This window comes from Heterocephalus glaber, unplaced genomic scaffold (genome assembly GCF_053883595.1).
Source record: "Heterocephalus glaber isolate CG9 unplaced genomic scaffold, H.glaber_assembly_v1.0 deba00001687, whole genome shotgun sequence".
In the NCBI taxonomy this organism is placed as follows: Eukaryota; Metazoa; Chordata; class Mammalia; order Rodentia; family Bathyergidae; genus Heterocephalus; species Heterocephalus glaber.
Window position 1 is genome coordinate 1,871,692 of NW_028258412.1, and position 12,043 is coordinate 1,883,734.

The 12,043-nt window shown below is 40.7% G+C and overlaps 1 long non-coding RNA gene across 1 annotated transcript; it reads left to right on the forward strand.

Moving 5' to 3' along the window:
• The first annotated feature begins 220 nt into the window (after positions 1–220).
• On the forward strand, positions 221–2,933 carry LOC147821935 (uncharacterized). The gene is made up of 2 exons (XR_015446238.1): positions 221–477; positions 1,669–2,933. It is a non-coding gene; the product is annotated as an uncharacterized LOC147821935 (long non-coding RNA).
• The last annotated feature ends 9,110 nt before the right edge of the window (positions 2,934–12,043 follow it).

The window sequence follows — 12,043 nt, forward strand, 5'->3', positions numbered from 1 at the left end:
ACATAAAGCACCTATTCAGCACCTAGAGAAGAGGAGGGTGGGACCAATGTCTTGGACAGAAATAGCTGCCTTGGAAGAGGGCACTATGGGTTACCTGGTTAGTTTTTCCTCTCAGATTGATGAAGACAGGAAATTTATCCCCAATTCACTCAATTTTGCCAGCTTTAATGGAAAAAGAATAACCTCAAGCAGAAGCAGCATTAATCACAGCTGGCCTCTACAAATGAATATTACCTGCCTATGTTAATGAAAGAAGAAACAGAAAAGTGAAAAATTTAAAGGAATCAAACTTTGGAAGGCTGTGGTTTTCATACTTGGAGCTGCATCCAACCACTTTTGGGAACTTGCTCAACACAGATAGCCGGATGTTTCATGCCTTCCTAGATTTGGATTAAGTCTTGAATTTCATTTTCCAGGTGATGCTGATGATTCTGACCCAAGAATGATATGCTGAGAACCACAAGTCAGAACAACCAGGTATATTTCAGGGATTGTCGATATGGAGGCCAGCTTAACTCTCTCCCTCTTCTCTCAAGAGAAGCTAGGAAGCCATTCCATGTTTTTTCCAAGGGTCAAAAACCTCTGCATGTCAGCCTTGTGCTGTGAGAAGCTCAGGACAGCTCCAGAGTTTGCCTCCCCAGCTATCTACCTGAGGCATTGTCTCTACCCTGACACCTAGGAAGCAGTTCTCAAACCATAGAGCATGGAGCCTATTGCAGACCTTCATCAAAACCAGTTTTCTATTCTGGGATGTTGGGGGGGAGGAAGAAAGGTCTGCATCCCCAGGGATCACAGGCATATATGAACTGGGGCATGCTTTAATCTCCCTACAGGGTGTGGACTTATTTGAGAGAGGGAGAAATTGCTCTTCTGCATTTTTTATTGTTTATGTTTCTATCTTATTTTTTGATTGACATGTATTAAGTCGATGCTCTGATGCCTGTATGCATTGGGTCAAATCAAAGTAACTGGCATACCCATCATCTTAAACTTTTTTTGGTACTGGGGATCAAACTCGGGTCCTTGGACTTGTGGGGCAGGTGGTGGAACCACTGAGCTAAATCCCTGGCCCCAATCACCTTAAACTTTTATTATCTTTTTGTGGTGAATACATTTGAAATCCTTTCTACTACCTAGCTTGAGGGATACAATGCATTATCATTAACTATCATCATTGTACTGTGCCATAGAAGACCAGGATTATTCCTCCTGTGTGACTGTGTCATTGTACCCACTGAACCAACCACTCTCCATCTTGCCACTATGGTCCCCAGACTCTGGATACCACCATTCTTAATTTCTGTAATATTAACTTACTTAGATCCCATATATGAATGAGGTCATGTCTGTGCCTGTCTTATTTAACTTAACATAAAGTTTTCCTGGACCAGCCATGTTTTTGCAGATGACGTTATTTCATCTTTTTATGGCTGCATAGTATTCCACTGTGTATATGTATCACATTTTCTGTATCCATTTGTCCATTGGTGGACATTTAGATGGATGCCACATCCTAGCTCTTATATCCCATAGTGCATTGTGGGGCTGTTCAGTAGTTCTACTTGTAGGTATTTGGGGAACCTCCATGCCATTTTCCTTAATTCCTCTATGTTTATTTTCTGACTCCTCTCCACCTTGCCTCTTACCTGGGTTGCTCCTGCTTTGAAGACTTGGCCCTTGCCAAACATGGTGGTGCACACCTATAATCTCAGCACTTGGGAGGCTGAGGCCAGAAGATTGCTGTGAGTTCGAGGTCAGCCTGGGCTACATAGTGAGTTCAAGGCCAGCTTGAACTACAGAGTGAGACCCTGTGTAACAACAACAACAACAACAACAACAACAACAACAACAAAAAGACCTGGCTCTTATAGTTTCCCTGTTTCTGCCCCAGCCTGGATTGAAAAGTGTTTTTTTCCAAGCCTCAAGACTCACTCAGTCAAATGAACTTGTTCACCTGAAACAAACCCCAGAGGCCAAGTGTGGCCCAAGGAAGTGACCAAGCACTGTTCACAGAATTATCCTTGGGTGTAAAGAAGAAATTAGGTGCTATGATAAATATTTCTGAGAAAAGAATATATTCACATATGTATATCATTAGAGTCTATAGAAAAAGTCAACAATTATGGATTGGGAAAAAATCTAGCCCAGTGCTTCTTTTTGTATGATCTTCAAGCTGAAAATTATTTTTACATTTGTAAATGAAAATGGGGAGAAGAGAATTTTTGGTAGTAAGTGAAAAAAGAAATTCAGATTTCATTGTTCATAAAGTTTCATAGAAATACCACCACATTAATTAATTTGCATATTGTTCCTGTTTGCATTTATGTTGCAGTGGTGGCCTTGAGCAGGTGCCACCAAGACCCAGTGGCCCCCACAAAGGATAAAACATTTACTATCCAGCTCATTCCAGAAAAAACTTGGCAATGCCTACTCAAAACGTGGTCCAAGGTAATGGTTTGTCACTAATGTGCAATCAGATCAACACAGAAATTGAGAGGAAGACTTTAGAAACTTTTAATAACTTGACAATGTGTGTCAAATATAAAAATTTAATAACTGGACGGTCTTTTGGTCTATTTTTCATCTTATTTTTCTAGCAACTCATGGCTATCTATTTGGTCCATGAGAGATTAGAAATACAAAATCAAAGCCTGATCCTTGATTACTGATAGTTATGTGTTTTACGAACACTCATATCAAGAATTGCTTTGTAATTTGCCTTTTCTACCTAGTAATGTTTGAGAGATATACTCATGTTGATTCACAAGTTCTAGTGTATACCTTCTACCTGCTGTGTGATAATGTCATCGCATGTACATTGTTTACTCCTTCACTTTTTGATTGACATGTATACTATTTCCTGTTCTTTCTTTTGTTCTTTTTGGTGGGTTTTGTTGTTGTTGCTGTTGTTGCTAATACAATATTGTCCTGGGTGTCCTGACCCTGTTTTCTGGTGTAGACATGACACCAATTCTCCATGGTAAATATCAAACATGGGACTAGCTGGGGCTCAGAATCTCTGCATCTTCAGCATTAGTAGGTTGCCCAAATAGTTATAAATTGATTGTACCAATTCACACCACCACAGCTGTGCTTTGACGTTTCTGTCCCACTGTCCTTACAAACATTTAGTATGGTCTGATTTGTCTGGATTACAGGCCTCAGCTTTCAGCAAGCCTCAGACCACTCATGATGTGAGTTAGGGAGGAATAGAGGGTCCTACTCTTTCTTCCCTCTCTGCCACTGTACTCTGACTCTTCCCCACTTTTCACCTGCCAGCCCCTTTAGCTAGCCTGGGGGTTGTGCCTGGATCCTGAGTTTTGTAACATCTCCATGATGGTCCTCACACAACCCCCTCCCTTACTGCCTGGTTCTGCCAGTGGTTCCAGCTCTGCATCTGGCTTCTCTCCTCCACTTAACTTCCCAAGACAGCCCTGTGCCCATGGCAACACTGTAGAGGTCAACCTTATGAGTGGTCCCATTCACATTGTATCTAGAATACCTAGTGCAATGGGCAGGACAAGATAGGCTACACCAGTCACCACGAGGTGAATGAATGCATGAAGAATGAGAAAATAGACTGACAAAAAGTAAGCAATTCCTAAGTGCCAGGGTGAAGACTAGGTGTCAGTAAGTCACTAGGACCCTGTGTGGACTCCCTGCAGGATGAGCCTAGGAAACTGAGGCTCAGAGTCCTTTATTGTCAGACAGAGAGGGAGAGACCTGGAACTTGATTGTAGGTGTGTGTGATGTTGGAGGCCATGCTCTACCCCTGTGCCCTCCTCCACCCCAGGGGGCAGTTTGTTCCCCCAAACCACCTAGAACGAGTCACTCTGAATCCCAGGGCTCTGAGACAGCCTGCTTGACTGCCACTGGGAGAAACGTGCAAGCCTAGCTGAGTTGCTCTCTGTGGCATTCATTGCGTCACTCTGGGGGGCTGATGACAAGGGAAGGGAGAAGAAGGAAAGGCCGAGGGTCAGAGAGCAGGTGGGGGATGAAGAAAAGTGGACAGGAGAGGAGGAATCTTAAGACTATGAGGAGGAGCAGAGAGAGGGAAAAGGGCAGCAGCAGGAGGGGGGAAAAGAGGAGAGAAGAACAGGTAGAAGAAGAAGATGGTGTGCTGAATAATGTTTTTCAAAATTTTTTGGTGGGACTGAGGATGGAACCCAGGTCTTTGCATTGAGCTATACTGCTATGCCCTCAACCCCACCTTGGAAATGGGGTCTTGCTAACTCATGCTTGAAATCCTGCTTCAGCCTCCCAGTGTGCTTGGTTTATAGCTATGTGCCACCACACACACTAAATGATGTTTGTAGGAGACTGTTGGCTTGGGCTAAGCCTGGCACCGAGCCCCGAACTGAAACTAAGCTTCTCCTTATAGTGTGTGTTCCACTTATATCCTCTCTTACCCCATGCACCATCCATTTTCCTCCTCCTGATCATATGCACCATGACTGCCCTGACTTTAGAAGAAACTGAGGCACAGAGAGGGTACTGTGAGTCAAGTGGTTGCTGGAAAACTTAGGCTGTGCCAGGTCTCCCAGTGATAAAGTAGTATAGAAAATGCATCTGCATCTTGGAATGCCTTCTGAAGGCCAGCAATAGTTGCTGGATTTTTTTTTTTCATCGTTGCTTTTTGTTTTTTGGTTCCCACTGAATAAGCCTTAGAAAGGGAGCCCAGGGATGGAGAGGGGACCTCAGAGCCATTCTGCTCCTTCTTGGGACATCACTGAGCCCATCCTCAGGGTGACTGATAGTGCTTGGCTCCAGTCAGAGGCTGAGTAGTGCAGGCCTTCGCCCTGGGAGCCCTTAGGATGGCACTTGGCTGCCACCTAATGATTGGAGGGGGAATGGCTCCTGAGGTGCAGGAAAGTCTGTGGATCCTGGATCCTGCAGGACCAGACAAAAAGGAGTTGTCCTTTGAGAAGGAAGAGAGCAGGAGAGATGGATAGAGCCCATTTGCACCATGACACAGAGAGAACAGGTATGGGATGAGTGAGGCTGACTCCAACCAAAGTGCCCAGCTGGTCAAGTCCTTTACTGAGAGTGTCTTGCTCAAAGTCATGTGGACTCAGGCCCCTGCCATACCCATGGAAACCCATCCCTTCCTTGTATTTTGTGAAGGAGGCTGCCGTAATATCTCATCTTGTACTTTGGCCAGCTTCCCCTTGGCTCAGGGTGGGGTGGGGGTGGGGGCTCTTTGTGCCTTCCTCTTGAATTCAGGCACACCCTGGTGAACTGTCACTTCTTCCAGATAAGTAAGGCAGAAATGAGCTAGGTCATTAAAATATCACACAGCTTTCACCTTCTTCTGGAACACTTGGTCCTAGAACCTTGCCCCCTTCCTGTGAGAAAGCCAGACAATGTGGGAATCCAATACACGACCAGCTGAAGTCCCAGCCCTGTGGCTCAACCCCAGCCTGAACCAACCTTGATGACTGGGTCCTGCGCAAATTACAGGTCTGTTAGGAAAAAAAGGCAGTCATAGATTGCCAGTAAATGTGGGAGAGGTTGTCACATGTAGCAGTAGATAACTGGAATCTTTTCCAGTCTCTCAAACCCTGTGCTCAGCCAACCTCTGAAGTTTCTGCGGTCTGAAACACTCACCGCACGGGGAGCCCTGGGACACACCATATTTCATTACTTTCACAATTTTGCATACTCTGTTCTTTTTTGTCAAAATTGTCAATCTCATCAAGATTTACCTTGCAAATACCAGCTCTTCCTGCAATACCCCAGGAAATTTACCTGGTCTAGCCTAGGAAGTCATTCTTCCCTCCTGGTGTTCCTAGCTCCTTCCTCTCACCATTACAGTGTGTGGTTGCTGGAGTTGCTATAATAAATAACCACACATTATTAAGTGGTTTGTACAGTAGAAATGTATTGTTTCATAGTTTAAAAGGACACAGGTCCAAGGTCAATGTTTTTTTTTTTCCTGAGTGCTGCTCCGTGTATCTCTCCTCTTCCCTTCCCTTCCCTTCCCTTCCCTTCCCTTCCCTTCCCTTCCCCCTTCCCTTCCCTTCCCCTTCCCTTCCCTTCCCTTCCCTTCCCTTCCCTTCCCTTCCCTTCCCTTCCCTTCCCTTCCCTTCCCTTCCCTCTCTATGTGTGTGTGAAATGTGTCTCCACATTTCCCCTTTTTATAAGGACAACATAGTAGGTCAGGACCCACCCTACTTCCAGTATGGCCTCATCTTTTTTTTTTTTTTAACTACCTAGGATACAAAAAACATGATGTATAAAAGAAAAAAATTGATAAATGAGATTCCATCAAAATTTAGAACTTTAAATGACATCATTAAAATGAAAAGTAGTTCTTAGACCATATTTACAATGCATATAACCTATGAGCAGAATATATAAAGAATTCTTAGAGCTCATTAATAGACAACCCAATTAAAATGTAGACATAAGAAGATGATAAATAGCCAGTATGGCACAAGGAACGGTGTGCAACTCTAGAATCAGAAAAATACTAATCAGTACAATAATAAGATTGAATTATACACTCATTAGGGAGATGAAGTTAAAAGCTTTAAATGCCTTGTCATGACTTTTTCTTTTTGTTGGATTCTCCCCCTTTGTGTTTAATTTGTCACGCCCAATGGATTCATTCTATCCTCTTGGCAGATCAAGTAGATTTCAAACCAACACTGATTAAGAGAGACGAAGAAGGACACTACATCCTTGTAAAGGACAAGAGGAAGAGATGACAAGCATAAATATCTATGAACCAAACACTAGTGCACCCAATTATATAAAACAAACACTAGCGGATATGAAAAATTGAATAAGCACTAATACAATAGTAGTAGGGGACCTCAACACCCCACTGTCACAAATAGATAGATCAACTAGACTAAAAATAAGTAATGAAATACTAGAACTCAATCGAACTCTTGAACAAATGAACGTAACATGTTTACAGAGTCTTCCAGAATACACATTCTTCTCAGCTGCACATGGGTCATTCTCCAAAATAGGCCACATACTCATACATAGAACATGTTTAAGTAAGTGCAAAGGAATTGAAGTTATCTCCTGTACATTATCAGACCATAGTGCGATGAAATTGGAGATCCATAGCAAAAGAAACTCAAAAAATTTCATGAACACGTGGAAATTGAACAACACACTTCTGAATAGCCAATGGATTACAGAGGAAATTAAAGAAGAAATCAGACAGTTCCTTCAATTAAATGGCAATGACGATACAACATATCGGAATCTATGGGACACAGTGAAAGCAGTCTTACAAGGGAAATTCATAGCAGTGAATATGCATATTAGGAAAACAGAACGAGCCCAATTAAACAACCTGATGCTGAACCTCAAGCTTCCAGAAAAAGAAGAACAGGACAACCCCAAAGTTCATACAAGGGAGGAAATTATAAAGATCAGATGCAATGGAGACTAAGAGAACGATACAAGAAATCAATGAAGCCAAGAGTTGGTTCTTTGAGAGAATCAACAAAATTGACAAACCCATAGCCAACCTTATCAGAAAAAGGAAAGAAAAGGCCCAAATCCATGCAATTAGGAATGAAAAGGGTGAAATTACAACAGACCCAGCAGAAATCCAGAGGATCATCAATACCTACTTCCAGAACCTATAGCCAATAAGAGGGACAACACAGAAGAAATGGACAGATTCCTAGATACATATGAATTACCAAAGTTGAACGAAGAAGACCTGAAAATTCTGAACAACCCAATATCAAACAATGAAATTGAAAACGTAATTAAAAACTTATCAACTAAGAAAAGCCCGGGCCCTGATGGCTTCACTGCTGAATTCTACAGGATGTTTAGAGAGGAACTGCTGCCACTACTATTTAAACTCTTCAATGAAATTGAAAGGGAAGCAATACTCCCAAATTCATTCCTGGAAGCAAGCATCACCTTGATCCTCAAAGCAGAGAAAGATCCAAACGAAAAGGAGAACTATAGGCCAATCTCACTAATGAATATAGATGCAAAAATCCTCAATAAGATACTGGCAAATGGCCAGGGATTTAGCTCAGTGGTTCCACTGCCTGCCTTGCAAGCACAAGGACCCGAGTTTGATCCCTGGAACCAAAAAAAAAAAAAAAAAAAAAAAAGATACTGGCAAACAGAATGCAGAAGATCATCAAGAAGATCATACACCTGATCAAGTAGGATTCATCCCAGGGATGCAGGGATGGTTCAACATACCCAAATCAATCAATGTAATACACTATATCAATAGAGCCAAGGACAAAAAACATATGATTATCTCCATAGACGCAGAAAAAGCATTTGACAAAATCCAACAGGCATTTATGATAAAAACCCTACAAAAAATTGGAATAGATGGTCCCTATCTCAAACTGATAAAAAACCATCTATGAAAAACCAACAGCCAATATCATACTAAATGGTCAAAAACTGAAATCCTTCACACTAAAATCAGGAACAACATAGTTTTGGAAACATTAGCCACGGCAATTAGACAAGAGAAAGAAATAAAAGGAATAAAGATAGGTAATGAAGAAGTCAAATTGTCATTATTTGCAGATGACATGATACTGTATATAGAAGACCCCGAGAACTCCACCAAAAGTCTTCTAGACTTAACCAAATTTAGTCAAGTAGCTGGTTACAAGGTCAACACACAAAAATCAATAGCTTTCGTCTACACCAATGACAGACTCACTGAGAGAGAAATAGGGCAAATAATTCTTTTCACAATAGCATCCAAAAAACTGAAATACCTAGGAATCAACCTAACAAAAGAAATCAAAGACCTCTTTTCTGAAAACTATAGCACTCTGAAAAGACAGATTGAACATGATATCAGAAAATGGACAGACATCCCCTGTTCCTGGATAGGAAGGATTAATATAGTGAAAATGGCAATACTTCCAAAATTGCTATATAGATTCAATGCGATCCCAATTGAAATCCCAGCAGCATACTTCATAGACCTTGAGAAAACAATCCAAAAATTCATCTGGAACAAGAAGAGACCCAGAATAGCAAAAGCAATTCTAGGTAACAGAGACATGGCAGGGGGTATCACAATCCCCAACCTGCAACTATATTACAAAGCTATGGTGATAAAAACAGCATGGTACTGGCAAAGAAACAGACCTGAGGACCAGTGGAACAGATTAGAAGATGCAAAAACAATGCTAGACACACTCAGCCATCTCATCTTTGATAAAGGAGCCAAACACCCTCACTGGAGGAAAGATAGCCTCTTTAATAAATGGTGCTGGAAAAATTGGCTTTCAACTTGCCAGAGATTCAAACTAGACCTATATCTCTCGCCATGCACTAAACTAAAATTGAAATGGATTAAAGATCTAAATATTAAAATAGAAACTCTGAACCCGTTGGAGCAGAGGTTAGGTAGAACTCTTGACGACATCGGTGTAGGAAAAAATTTTATGAACAAAACCTCAGTTGCCCGTGAAGTAGCACAATCAACAGTGGGATCTCTTCTTATTCAAAAGCTTCTGCACAGCAAGAGAAACCACCAGCAGTGTGAAGAGACAACCCACGATGTGGGAGAAAATCTTCACCTGCTTTCCCTCAGACAAAGGTCTACTATCTAGAATCTATGAAGAACTTAAAAAGATCAGACCTCCCAAATTTAAAGACCCAATCCGAAAATGGGCATCTGAAATGAACAGACATTTCTCAGACAAAGAAGTAGAAATAGCAAATAAATACATGAAAAAATGTTCAACATCACTGGTCATTCAAGAGATGCAAATGAAAACAACGCTGAGATTCCACTTCACTCCAGAAAGAATGGCTGCTATCATCAAATTAACCAATAACAAATGCTGGCGGGGCTCTGGGGAAAGAGGAACCCTGCTCCACTGCTGGTGGGAGTGTTGACTGGTACAACCACTGTGGAAATCAGTATTGGAGATACCTCAAAGAACTAGGACTGGAAGTCCCATTTGACCCCGCTATTCCACTACTGGGGATCTTCCCCAAAGAATTAAAAGAATCATACCACAGTGATATATGTGCACCCATGTTCATAGCAGCACAGTTTGTGATAGGTAAAACTTGGAAACAGCCCAAATGCCCATCAACTGGAGACTGGATAAAGAAAGTGTGGTTTTTTAATAAAATGGAGTACTACTCAGCCATAAAAATGAGAAATTAGAGACATTTATAGCTAAGTGGATGCATATTGAGGCGATACTCTTAAGTGAAATAAAGAGGACACACATGCATAAATGCCGAATAGTTTCTCTGGTGTGAGAAACTGAAAGTGTAAATAAGGACTAAATGTATAATAGGTAATGTGATATAGGAAGAAAAGGGGCAAAGGGGAAGGAAGTGGGAGGGGCAGGGGAAAGGATAGAAGGGAATGGGATTAATATGAGAAAATGGAAAAATAGGAATAAAATAAATAGGGAGGAATGGAGGGGTTGAAGGGAGGGCTGGGCAAGGGTGAAAGATAAGAGCCAAGAGAGACTACGTAAAGGTGCAAATTTCCAATGATGAATGTCATTATATTGTATACCTAAAATGTACCAATGATTAGAATGAATAATCGATAATGCAAACTAGGAAGAAAAAGTCCAAAGGGGTAGGGGTATTGGGAGGGGCAGAGGAAAGGAAAGAAGGGAAAGGAAAAATGCTGAGAAATGGAAAAAATGGAAATAAAGTCTTGGTAAATAGGGAAGGGTGGAGGGGGTGAAGCAAGGGCTAGGAATGGGGAAAAAATAAGAACCAAGATGCATTATGTAAAGGTACAATGCCCAATGAGAAATGTAATTGTGTTGTATACCTACAATGTACCAATAGAAGAATTTAACAAAAACAACAACCAAAAAAATGTAGAGAAAGTTTGACATCCTCTTTGTTTGCTGAGTGTTATGCTATAGAGCTTTTAAAGCTAGTTTTAAAATATTTCCATTAACTGTAAGCATTTAAAAGAAGTTATCAGAATATCACTTTCCTTCAGATGTAACTTGTTCCTCTTTGGAATGACTCATAAGGTTTTTATTCATCAAGCCCTATTGGTGACTTCACATAAAAGATTAAGTAGGTTTGAGGCCTGTGCAGGAAAAAAAATATTACCAAAGTCCACAAAAGATAAATTAATCTTACATGTTCTCTTTTATGACCGGACAGCACTGTTCTGTTTTTATATATCTTTTCCCTCACTGTTGATCCTTGGACAGAAACCATTCTTCATGTTTGATGGACTGTTTTCATATTACTGTTACCACTAGGTCTTTAGTAGTTATCTAAAACTGTACATTCAGAATGGAGTAGCTTAAATACTAGGTCATAGAAGTTTGAAGACTGGATTTGGAAAGCATGGTTTGGAATTGCTTGTCAGATTCTCAAGCATTGAAAAATAAATGTTTCAACTTTGGATTAAAAAAACCCATTTATGATTTTTAAAATACACTAGACATAAAAACGATTAAATTATGGCCCAGTGACATTAATTTGCACTTCATAGCTCTTTGTACAGCTTTTTTTCTGTTTTATTACCAAGTTTTGTGTAAAACTACAGTATATCTTAAATTTTGCATTTTTTCCTCCTGTGCTGTGATCCCTGTCATATTGAGAATTTGTTTACTTAACTTATGCCTTTTATAAACATGATAGATATAAATCTTTATAGAAATTCTGAAATCTGTACAGCTTTAATGAATTAAATTTAATATAGCCAATGGAAGTGAGGGGATTTAATGTTTATTAAGTTTCTGGGAGTTTTGATCCACATGGAGCCAATTCAGAATCTCCTCACAAGGCATTCCTGCCAGTACACTCACTGCACTTTGAGCAGCATTGCTCATTCTGTGATTCCTGGCCAAATCTTCAAAATTTCTCCACTGTCCAGGCTCCATTTGCACTCCTAAGAATTGATCATTTTAAAGAAAAACATACACCTTTAAGTGTATTGAAGATGCTATCTTTAAATTGTTTCTTCTTGACACTCTCCACAATGCAAAACTTACCAAATTGAGCCCAATATAGATGGTAACTTGAAGACAACAAGAAGGGAGGATTTTAATTCCATTCCCAGTTCTATTTGTGGCTT